This window comes from Rhipicephalus microplus, unplaced genomic scaffold (genome assembly GCF_043290135.1).
Source record: "Rhipicephalus microplus isolate Deutch F79 unplaced genomic scaffold, USDA_Rmic scaffold_28, whole genome shotgun sequence".
NCBI lineage: Eukaryota > Metazoa > Arthropoda > Arachnida > Ixodida > Ixodidae > Rhipicephalus > Rhipicephalus microplus.
The window spans coordinates 282273-295478 of record NW_027464601.1 but is presented as its reverse complement, the minus strand read 5'-3'; the positions used below and the strand labels follow the sequence as shown (position 1 = coordinate 295478).

The 13206-nt window shown below is 42.9% G+C and overlaps 1 long non-coding RNA gene across 1 annotated transcript; it reads right to left on the bottom strand.

Annotated features, from left to right (window-relative positions):
* Positions 1–2654: 2654 nt before the first annotated feature.
* Positions 2655–9516, bottom strand: LOC119169158 (uncharacterized). The gene is made up of 3 exons (XR_005109543.2): positions 9429–9516; positions 8348–8410; positions 2655–2831 (listed from the first exon to the last, which is right to left on the bottom strand). It is a non-coding gene; the product is annotated as an uncharacterized LOC119169158 (long non-coding RNA).
* Positions 9517–13206: the final 3690 nt, after the last annotated feature.

Below are 13206 nucleotides of genomic sequence, written 5' to 3'. Positions count from 1 at the left end.
GGCGCACAGTGTAGAGCGCGGCCAGCGTCGTCCAGTGCACTGAAACGCACTGGGCCACGCTGTGCAGTGTAGCCCAGTGTCTCAAACCGCGGTGGGAGACACTGGTCACGCTGCACAGTCTCTACAGTCTCTGCACTGATAACGGTAGCAGCTCTTTGGAAGGAACTAGGCGTGATCAGCGTACTTTTTGTAGGGCTTTATATTGAATAGCGAAATGTGGAGCGTTAAATTTACCGAATATGTTGGTTCTCCCACCTAGTGCTACATATATATAGCTTTGTTTTAGTTAGGCAATCGATACGAGTACGCTTAAGCATTCAAATGTCTAGCGCGCGGGTCAGGGGCGTCGCCAGGATTTTTCTGGGGAGACCAACGACAGTTGTGTTCCTGCAGGGGAGCAGGGAGGCACATAATTGATGCGTTGTGCTTTAACTATTCTTGTTCCCGGGGAGGGGGGCATGTGAGAATTTCGGAAAAAAAAAGCTCCAGCCCAAACATGAAAGCGCCCCTTCAGGCGCGGGTGCGGTTTCCTTGAAGTTTGATCGAATTTCGTCAGTGCATTTCATAAACGGCATCGATAGAAATGATGATTGGAAACACAGTATGACAGTAGTGAGTCGTCGCAGCTCGTATCGTAGGAAGCCGCACGTCCCTGGCAGCAGTTATCCGCTGCAAAGCCTTATCTATTTGTTTTTAGCTTCTCATTTGTGTAGTCGAAGTTGACAATATGACCACTCATGGGTCAGTTTTGATCTAGACTACACTTCAACTATATAAGACTCTTTTTAACTGAATATCTATGACCTTCACAGCAGCCGAGGCACAAGAACTATGGCCCTAAGCCTAATGGTCGTTTCAGTTAGAGTGAAGTACGGCAGCTGTCGTAAGCGTAACGTAAATGAGGTGGACAGAAAATACTTCCAAACTATCAAGGGACAAAATTTACAGTGTTCAGTGAGCAGTACAGATGAACGCTGATTTCTACATAAGTATTACTAAACGCATAGCGAGCCACTACGATTGACGTGACACATCTGCAGCTACGCTAACAAGCTTTGCGGCAAAACATGGCAGATGAATGTGATGCAAGGCAACCCGCAAAAACTAAGCTGACAATCACCTGTTTAGCACGAGCACGAAGAGACGAAGCACTGCGTACGCAAACGGCATAATCAAAATATTGGATAAGTGAATTTCTTTTAAGATGAAAAAATACATACATTCTCGTCTTTGAAGTGTAAAGTAATGGGCAGTGTGTCAAGCTCAAAATGTGTGATGTTTTGAGGTAATAGGTTCGACTCCCGCTCCCTCACTTTTACTCGTATTTTTTTTTCACTACGCGCATGTTCCAGCCTTAATTACGATGTGGGCATGACCAAAAATTTTTAAAAGAAATTAAAAGCCACATTTTGGCTGATAATGGGTGTTTCAGTGTGCAGTGCTAGCGTGCCTACTGCATTGTTGCACTGTCCCAGTGTCAGCACCACACTGGTCCAGTAATCAAGTATGGCGCTTGGCCAGTGCTGCTAGTTTTTGAGATATGGTTGTGCTGATTTAAAAGTGACCTACCAACCTTTTTCATTCGTGCTTTGCATATCATCGATTCCCACATTACCTGGCATCTGCCTATCTTTATAACTTTGTAGCAGATATCTTACGCAATATTTGTGATTAAAAATGTTATAATTATCCGGGAGAAAATAGGGACATAATGAGATTCCCTTTTTCTAAAACACTGATGGGTCGAGCAACGCGCGTCGAAATGTATTCAGCTCAGCGTGGATAGTCGTTAAGTACATTAGTTGCAAGCACCTCCTGACTACTGAAAAAAAAACGCTACTTCTCGTTGCTCCAACGTCTCCTTCTCTGGGGCATTTCTCGCCACTACTTATTCGCAAAATATTCTCTCTTTAAAAAATGCACAATTTCATTCAAGTACCGACAGGAAAAGAGGTTACTCGGTATGTCATTTGAAATCTTCGAATATTCGCCAACTTGTACACTAGCATCCTCCCAGTTTCGTAAAACACTCATATACCAGGTCGCAGCCTTGCAGTGAGAAAAGCAATTCTTGTTTTGAACGCCATTATGTTGTTTCATTTTATTCGCATTTGCATAATCAGACACGTAGCACAATATTATTCCAATATAATGAAGGCAATTATTGTTTGTATAAATTTAGCATCATAATGTCATGATTACTGCATATAAACACTGCATCTAAGAAGCATCTGGTGTCATAGTTGGCTGAGTATTTATTTAGTCAAAGGCTCTACCAAACTCTTCTAGCAATTAAGAGGAAACTTTACAAATTTTATTAGCACTGGGCTGCCACGGGTAGGTATAACGTTCGAAATTAATAAATAGGTGCGTTCATTAAATGCTGGCAAACATATTGTACAGTTTTCCTGACAAACTGCCATACTTTACGCTTGTATACAGGGACATCTGACTGAATACCCATGGTATAGTATACGTTGCAGTTTCAATTATTTGCCGGTAGCCATCCAACCGCTTTCGCCGTTTCAGGTAAGCTCCTTCAGACTCTTATTTCAATCTGAGTTCGTATAACGACCAATATAAATAAATAGGCTATTAGCAAACAAATACATCATAATACTGAAATGGCTAAGTAAATGCAAAGCAACAAGAAATATTCAGGCTCAATGCTTTATTTCAAGGCTCAATCGAGCTTTTGTTCACTGTCTGCCGAACAGGCCAACTCAACATAAATGTTCCGGTGGTTCATTGAGCTGCATCTTCAATCTCTTCTGTGCGCGGCCTGAACATGACTTCCAGGCTGGTTGCAAGAGGGCACATACTTAGCGCCGCTGAAAAAAAAACAACAACAAAGGCCTGATGGTCGTGCGTGGTGTTACGCGATCGTTTACAGCACGCAATTATCAATATATTAGTAAGAAAACAGGCAATATCATAAGCGAGCGCCCTTGGGCTTGTATCGTACATACATATATTTACGCAGCGCACTGAATCGTGTTCGTTTCTAAATTAGCTCGACAGCTATTTCAGTTCGTAGTCATATGTACGCCTACTTGGCGAAAAGGCAGTGCCTCCACCTCGCAGTTAGAAAGATAAGTTCTAAACGCGAAGCATATCTTTTTCAACTTTAACGACTATGAGCGTGTCTATCTATCTATCTATCTATCTATCTATCTATCCATCTATCTATCTATCTATCTTTCTATCTATCTATCTATCTAAGCGCCTACGATCTATAGCTTTCCTGGCCATTAAGATTTTGGTATCAATATTAAACTTGGTATGATATAACATGACTGTATTACGAACATAACTGTCTAGTCATAGCATAACAATCATTACATGTATTTTATAAATGTCATGATTTATATGTCATAGTCTTGATGCTCTTGCGGTGGTTTTATTCACTTGATATGTTGCGAAACTGTATGGTATGACATGACTGCATGGCGAAATGCGTGTCATGTCATGCGTGACATGCGTGGCATGTAACAACATGTGTCATGTCATTTATGAAATGCGTGCTAAGTAGCAGCATGACTACATGCCACACTCAAGATGTGCTCACGGCCATTTCGCTAGCTTTGCATATACCAAATGTGGTATTATGGGACGTGAATGGATGACGAAAGTATGTGACTGGCGCAAATATGATAATCATGAGACGGGTCATGTAACTAAATGACTACATGCCGTGCTCATCATTGATGCGCTCGTGGCCGTTTCGCCAGCTTCTCATGAACTAAATTGGGTATTATCCCTATCGCCGAGGGCTTTACTGCAGTCGAGCTAACGATATTCCAACAGAACGCACAACAATGTACTGAAGTATATTTAACACTGCAAGAATTAGTGCTTTAACATAACTACTTTGAGTTCGACGAAAACTACTACCTCCAAATAAACAGAAAGGCATCGGTACCTCATTTGCTCTCACCTAGCAAATATATTCATGGGAATTCTAAAAACCTACTTCCTATCTCACTGTGAAAAGAAACCTCACACGTACCTTCTGTACTTAGCTGACATATTTATAATATGGGGACATGGGCGCAAAACCTAGATAAGTTCAATTCAAAGCTAAACTCATTTCACACAATAACAAAGTTCACCTCCGATAGCTCGAGTGAACGGATCGACTTTCTAGATACGACCATTTACCTTGAAAATGGTGCACTAAAAACAACTTTGTAAAAAAAACCGTTTGACAAGCTACTATACTAAGAATGTACAAGCCACCAACCAAGATACTGTAAACAGGGCAATTTCAAGTGTCAGACAACAAGATTACGCCGCATATGCATAAAAAACGAAGATTACGTGAACAGACTTACCACCCTAAGGCGATCACTAAGAGAAAGAAACCAACGTTGCACATTCTTTTACAAAGACTATACGGACGCACTGGAACTGGACCGCAATGAAGCACTACATTCGCGCTCTAAAAGCACACCAATAGCAACTACACCTCTTCTCAATACAAAGATTTCAAATGCTTTCCTGAAGATAAACAACATCCACACAAAATATTATCTAATTCTAACAACGAACCAGAAACTTAAAAAAAATATTTCTCATACCACCTAAGGTCACCTACAGACGCGACGCTAGCTACAAAGACATGCTTGTTCACGCGAAAACTAAAGAAAAGACTAGGACAGCGTCTGGCCCCTGTGGCTGGCCGAGATGCTCAACCTGCTAACATATACAGCTGGCCACCAACGTAAAAGCACAGCATCTGAATACATTCACAAGGTGACATCAAGCTTCACCTGTACTTGTACCAACCTACTATCCTGTCTCGAGTGTGGCACTTGTCGAAAACAATATATAGGCGAAACTGGGCAGCCAATTCACGTATGACTGAACGGCCACCATGCAGACACAAAGCACAGTTTACCAAAAGCCGTAGCCACTCACTTTACTCCACAGGACCACAATGTCGACAAAGCAAAGTTTTACGTTCTACGAGCTAATTTTCGATCACTGAAACGAAATGTACGGAATCGTATTTGACACACAATTTTCAGTCGCTCAGTCGCTACAACCATCAAGAATCAAAGTGGCGTGTGGAAATTTGGAGTCGCTAAAAGCCATAGCATAATTGCAGCAATATTTACAAAGACAAGATACGTTCAGCACTCAAAAAGACATAACTGGTATAACATGAAATCTCTCCTAGTCTACATATCGTACCATTGTTATTCTCTTTCATTTTTTTTAATTTTAAGTATGGATATGCTTGTGCCTATATACAACTACGAAGATTTGATTTCTAGAACTCTCAGCCACTGCTGTCTTTTCGCGCTTTTGAAACTAATCGTGCCGCGCATCGTTAGTCATTGCCAACACAGAAAGTTCTTTGAGTCACCTCCACCCCACCCCCCATTTTTTTCCGGTTTGTTAGCCTTAACGTCCCACCTATCCCCACCTTGCCTCATTCATTCCGTTTTTCCTATCTTTTTCTCTTCGTGTGTCTTTCGTCGTTGGTCATTTCCGTATAATTGTCAATTATCCTTTTTCTAGGCCAACATGCCGATAAATTCTTTAGGCAGTTTCGCTGAGTGGGCCACCGACGAGGATACCCAAAGAATATTTTCTCCAATGACCGTCAACAAAAAAAACGTGATCTTCCGACCCTATCCGGCATCACTTACTATCGGCGTCTTGGCATATAAAAGTACGCCGCCAGCTTCTCCCCACCCCCCTCCTTTTTTTGTAACCACGTTTCGTGTTATGAGTACCACTCATAGTGTTTCGGGAACAGGCGTGAAGCGCTATCGTCGGCAACCTTTTGTAGTGGCCGGACTCGGTAACCGTCTGCCGGCTTCAAAATTTCAAGCTCTTTCACTTTTTTGTGTCTGTAGCGGACACTGCCTTGCAGCACACCCCTCCTAGTTTGCGTGTTTTTCTGCCTCTTTTCTTTTTTTTTCTTTTTTCCTTCTCTTTTTTTCCCTTGTTCTCCCCATCCTTCAAGAATATAATTACCGTGAATGAAACGAGGACTGCATTCCTCTGCTCTATAGTTTTTCTTTTTCCAGACGGCAATTGCCAACAGGGACACGCGCCACCACCGGAAGATGAAGTCACTATTAACCCTCCTAAAATCAACACACCAGAGATGTCAAGGTGCCTTTGCCGAAGATATGCTCTTCTATCGAAACGACGGCCAGCTCGTCCAAGGCACTTCTATAGTTCTACCTGACTATCCCACTACGTGTTTCCATCTGTCGGCTCCCATATAGATTTTGGATTTTTCAAATTTTGAGCTGCTTGCCGTTTTTAACGTGACTTTGTATTTTTCTTCCTGTTCCTGAAAAATTGCACATAAATGCTCAAGTAGCTCTCTGAAGAGCAGTTTCACTATCGTATTATACCAACCGCTATGTCGAGCAAATGCCGCTTTCAAATGCGAAGCATTTTTTAGCCAGCCACTACGACTTCGAGCGTATCTATCTATCCAGCCGCCTAGGACTTTTATCTCTCCTGGCCGTCTTGATAATGGTATCAATGCCAATATTAGTATTACTTAACATGACTATGTAGGAACAATAATTGCCGAGTCAAAACATGGAAATGATGATATGTATGTCATGAATGTCATTATTTACAATTCATAGTCTTTCTGCCCTTGCAGGTGGTTTAGTTCACACGACATTTAGCAAAAGTAGTATTTTCTGACATGACTGCATTACAAACAGAAATCACAGACCCTAGTCTGGTAATTATGACATGCATGTCTTGATTTTAATGTTATGGCTACTTATGACTACACGCCACGCTCATGGTGCACTCGTTGTCGTTTTGCTAGCTTCAAATATACGAAATTTTGTATTTCTGGACGGGAATGATTGACAAAGGTAAATGACTTGTCCAAACATGACAACAATGGCCTGCGTGTTATGAAAACACGACAACAAGCAACACTCATGACACGCTCGCCGCCATTTTGCTAGCTTCATATATACCAAATTTGGTATCAGGTGATGTGCATAGACGACGCAGGTAAGTGACACACCCAAACATATAATCAAAATATGCATGTCATGTAAAACATGACCACTTTCTACGCTCTTAGCGTGCTCCTTTACGTTTCGCTAGCTCCACACATGCGACATTTGGTAATATATGACGTGAATGACACGTTCAAAAGACACGTCCAAGTATTTTCCCATTAGATGACGTGATTTACGCGTCCAAAGATGATAATCTGGATATGTGCATCATGTGAAAGATGACTACACGCTACGCACATAACGTGCTAGCAGCCGTTTCACTGGCAGCATATATACCGAATTTCGTATCAGCTGACTTGTATAGACGGCAAGGTATATGACACGTCCGAATATGATAATCATGACATGTGTGGCATGTAAAACATGACTGCATGCTAGGCTCATGTGCTCACGGCCGTTTCACCGGCTCCACATATAGCCAATTTGGTAATACCTGACGTGATGGACGATGAAAGTAAATGACGCGTCCAAACATAATAATCTGGATATGCATGTCATATAAAACATGACTACACGCTACGCTCACTGCGCGCTCGTGGCTCTTTGGCTCGTTTAACCAATATTAAATTTTGTATAGCGTTACGTGAATGGACAATGAAGGTAAATGACACGTCCAAACATGATAGTCATGACATGCGTGTGATGTAAATTATGACTACATGCCAAGATCATAGCGTCCACACAGCCGTTTCGCAAGCTCTACATATTACGTCATGTGACACTAAAGTTTATATCACGTTACGTGAATAGACTACGAAGGTGAATTACGCATGCAAACATAATAATATTGGCATGCAAATCATGTCTGGCCCAAATTACGTCCACCTCCTAGCATCGTGCTGACTTTAAAGTTACATAACAACCTCTCTAATTCGTGCTTCGCATATCATTGATACCAACACTACGTGGAATCGGTTATTTTTTTACTTAATATATTCAAAAACATTTATTGTTATCACAGACATGTATGCTAATTGATGGCTTTGCTTTTTATAATAATGGTTTTATTTTCGCTTCGTCGCTATACAAACTTCCGCAAGATGCGGCTCATCTTCATGATCCTTCTTAGTTTTTCGCGCGTTATGTATGACAAACTGAGATGGCACAACGTTAAAAATTTATTAAATTTCGCGCCACTTTTTTTGTGACTAGTCTTTCTCGGGTGACATTCGTGCAGGTTTCCTGAAATTGAATTTTCTAGAAGAAACCTTATGCAGGCGGCTTTACAATTCTTACTAAAGATAACATTTGTTATTCCTAATGTTACGCAATACAGGAAGGTGTTCATAAACACACAAGGTGAATATAACAATATTTCAGAAAATTCCTACCTATGGCAGTGCCAACAAGCACAACACGACCGATTCCTTGGCAACCTCTCATGATGTTGTCCCCTGTCAAAAGCACACATCCCAATATTTGTAAGGAAATGCGCAGGAAGAATATTTCAATTAAAACGTTGTAAGACGTCAAACTATACTTATTGCATATTGAATAAGGAACAACATTATGGACTTCAAGTCTGATTTATAAAGTACCAAATTTATGGGATAGGAAATTTTCACACACGGATAGATTGCACCGCGAAGAATTCTCTGGGACTTCACTGGAGCAGCATCCCGACCTTAGGAGGGTAGTCTTGTTTGCTGCTTTGTCTGCCTTTTTAAGAAATCAAGATTCTTCCATATTTTGGAACAAGTGTGTTTTATAACCCAAAGCAATTAAATCATTATAAGGTCAAAGAATGATATCATTACACGAAATAGTGACGAAGGTTTACTCAAAGAAACGGTTAAAGAGTGAGTTCGATAACACTGGACTGCTTCTATATAATAATACATCACTCGCATCGTATACTTCAGTAAACTGCGTGAAGTCAAATGCATCCTTGAGTGCGTATTCCACATAAATATTTAAAACAAGCACAGTAATTTACACCGCAATATCTTGATTTCTTTTCGGTGAGAAGTGCCATATTTGATGACTGATTTGACAACTGAACAGCCTAATATAGCACGCGCATAGCATTCCTTAGGGCTTATATACCGAAGAGAAAATTTCGTTAGGTCAAAGTGAAGATCCATGAGGGTAAATGTTTTATATGAAGTAACAATTTGAGCCTTCCCTACGATACGGCACTCATATTCATAACAATTTTTTCGTGTAGATGAATAAATAACTCGAGGAATCGCTGTTCCTAAATATCTTCGGTACAAAATGCAGTTGCCACATTAGAAATACATTTGTGTTGATCGTGATGGCAGGATTTTAATTTGTACCACTAGACTGGGAGAGTTATGAGCGTGCCTGTCAGCATATTGTGATTCGAAATACTTCAAAGATGTCTGAAAGGCAGAATGCAGAGCAGAACGAATAAAAATATATTCACAAATGCAAGCTTCCATTTCTTACCTTAGGTACTGCAGAAAGCAGCAGGCAGTAATCGTCAAAATATATGGTGTTCTGACGAGACAAGTCACACGCGCTTTTATATACAGTGATTGGCCAAGGGAAGCAATCATAATGCAGCTCACCAGGAAAAAAAACCAACAAATATATTTACCGGATAACATGCCACAGTCGTCGAACACAATGCTATTTTGAAGGATGGGTATATTAGCATACAAAAATTGAATAAATTATATATGACTAAACTGTCAACCTCTATGAAACACTAACAACACGTCATATTCCCTCTACACTTATTTAAGAAATGACACGAACAATTTTATGTGATAATATTAGTAACAATAGCTCGGAAAAATTTTAATAATAAACGGTAATTAAACTGTCACTCAATCAAAAACACATCTCACGCAGCGCATTTGTGTCAAACAAAAATATGATACAAAGCGTAGACAACGATTCATTCAACATGAAGCTTCTGCCATTGAAATTAATAAAAAATAATTACAGCTGCATATTTAAAGATGGAGGAATATCATTAAGCCCTGTAGATAAGACGAAAGCTAGTGAAAAAGTGTATTTGAACCCTTCCCAAAAAAATAATTTGCTTGACTTGTAATTGTGCGAGAATGCTTTGGCAAAGTTTCTCAGCCTCGTGCTTCGAAACTCTACTCAAATGTGCGACATCTTGTCGGGCAATTTCAAATTTCTTGCAGAATTTTCAAAGACGCTTTTACGCCCGCGTATCTTTCTACGTAAAGCTAGAAGAATAGTCGTCTTGGCAGCATTTTTAAAATGTGATAACTTGTGGTTTTTAACAATGTAACCAACTAGGATTTGTTTTCTTGTATACATATTTTGTATTACACTTTCAAGACCACTCTGCCTGCATCAACGAATGGCGAAATCTACTACGCTAATGTGATAACACATAAAGTTTCTTGTCTGTGGTCCCGAGAAAAGTAACAGGTTTAGGCGACGACATAACCAGAGGCCAATATGGGCCTGATTAGAACATAAGGTGACAATAAAGTTGTCCGCATGCAAATGTTGCGAGTACTTTTATTTACTTAACAATCAAGGCTTGTATGTACTACTTGGGTCTGCTGACATTGTCTGGTTCACGCGTTTTTCGTATCACCTATTTCTTAAAACAAGTCCAGTTCCCGACGTGCTCCGAAAGTCACGTCTTACCTCGAGGTGCTTACCGGTCACCGCGACAACGTGTTCACTGTTCCAGCTACGGATACTTTGCTCCTGCACTCTTCTGCTAGCCTTAAGAGAAGCCCACAACTGTTATCACTTTTTACACCTCTCTGTACTGTAAAATGTACGAAACTTGGACTGCCCGTGTTCATCAACCATTGCCTCGACATTTACAACAATGAAAGTTCCATCACTAAGGGTCCGGTCTCTACAGCTTAACCATATTTTTATGTGACCTGCGTTGGGAAGACGGAGGTCTTCCTCACAAAGCATACCTTCCCAACATGGTGAGCATTCACGAATGATATTAAGAGCATAAAACAGCCGATCCACTCTCACTTTGATTCCACCTCCGCTATCGACTCGAGAAGATTTTGGAAGCAGTACTTGTCAGGCATGACCACGCCAAACACTCTACTGAACCTGCAGTGTGAGTGATTTCCACTTTGAGGCTGCTGCAATATCTTGTTTGGCAGTTATATCTCGGTGCGCTGACTTTACCAATGGCCATTTAGCTGTGGTACTTGCCAGAACACATGCGCGCCTCTCTATCGTGGTGTCGTCTGCCCCTCTACGTTCTCAATTACTGCGGAACATGCGGCCACAAATCGCATTACTGCCATCGTTGCGAGCTGATTAAAAGAATGAATGAAAGAATGAATGAAAGAATGAATGAATAAATTTCTCGCAACTATTCAGGCATCCTTGTTCTGCACGTCAATAAGAAGGCACTAAACAAGCGATATAAACTGAAATAAAGAATAATTTAGGCTCCAAAATCCAGTCAAGACGCCGAAAAAGCAGGACAACCTTACGAGGCATTCAAACTGTAGTGGAGCATACGCACCAACACGTATGCGCCTTCGGAAGACAACGAGAAGCCCGTGCTCTGATTGCGCGAGAACCTGTGCCGCCTTTGCCAGACTTGCTGTTCGCCCATTTTCCGTCGCGACCTCGTTGCGACTCCTCTGTTCTAATAAACATCATCGCATTTGGTGGAGGCTGCTGAGATCCCCAAGCAGACCTGGAGCTCCGCTCTCGCAAGTTGGCCGAAAAACTACCGTACAACATGACTGACGCAGTCGCCAACCAGCCCATCCCAGCACAGCCAGCCCCATCGGCTGCCCCGTCGACCTGCCCCGGTGCTACCCGTCAGCGGGACCCACCAATCTTCAGCGGCAGTGGTGAGCAAGACGTCGAAGACTGGCTCTCCTTGTACGAACGCGTGAGTGCCAGCAACAAATGGGACAACGACTCCAAGCTTGCCTATGTCATCTTTTACTTGGCTGACGTCGCCAAGCTATGGTTCACCAACCGCGAAACCGCCATCGCCAGCTGGTCCACCTTCAAGACCCTCGTGACCGAAGCATTCGGCCGACCAGAGGTCCGCAAGCTCCGCGCTGACCAGCGTCTGCGCCACCGAGCCCAGCAACCTGGTGAGACCTTTACTAGCTATATTGAGGATGTGCTCGACCTCTGCAGGAGTGTTAACTCATCCATGCCTGAAGAAGAGAAAATTCGACATATTCTCAAAGGCATCGAGGATGGCGCATTCCAGATGTTGCTGGCGAAGAGCCCGACCACGGTGGCAGTCCTCGTAAGCCTGTGCCAGAGCTTCGATGAATTGCGTCGTCAGCGTTCTATCGCCCGACAGAGTGTTCCATCACCAGATTCGATCTCGGCCGTCGCACTCGCCAATGGCAACGTTCACCAAGGAACTCTGTCGAACCAGATTAAAGACTTCATCAGGGAGGAAGTCGCCCGACAGCTTTCCCTGCTGCCGCAAAGTGACGCGCCCACGACAAGCCTCCCTTCGAATATGCAGCAGGCCATACGCACTGAAATTTGCAATGCACTCCCTACAGTTCCGGCCTCTTACCCGTGCACTTCGGTGCCATCTGATCTCTCAACTGCTGGCTACGCACCAACTGCGCCGCCTTCACCTCTCAGCTACGCAGCTGTGGTCGCGCGGCCCCCACCGCATCAAGTCGCCTTATCGGCTCCACCTCCTCCGGCCTCGCCTCCAGTCTACAGGCCCCCACCTCGCTTTTTCCGTCCATCTAATGAGTGGCGCACCCGAGACAATCGTCCCATCTGCTTCGCGTGTGGCATCGCTGGCCACATTGCACGCTTCTGCCGCCGCCGTTCCTGTGATGAACGCAAACTTTTGTAGAAAACTGAAGAAAGTGACCACATCTCTCAGTGGCTTGGTGCTGTCCACGGCTAGCGCGCAACGCATTCATCCCTCGGCTGTGTGTACGGCGCGCGTCGTCATCCGAGACGTTTTGTACGTCGTACAGTTTTTTGTTCTACCATCTTGCTCTCATGACCTTATCCTGGGTTGGGATTTCTTATCACGTCATGAAGCTATCATCGATTGTTCCCGTGCCGAAGTGTCCCTTGTGCCAACATGTGAATTTCCACCACCCGACCGCTCTCCTCTGCTCTGCAAAGTCATCGCTGATGACGACATCACCTTGCCTCCTGAAGCTTCGGTCCCTATTAGCCTTTCATGTCTGGCGCAACCTGACGGCACGGTGGTGTTTACGCCATCTCCGGTTTTTACTGAACGCAAGGG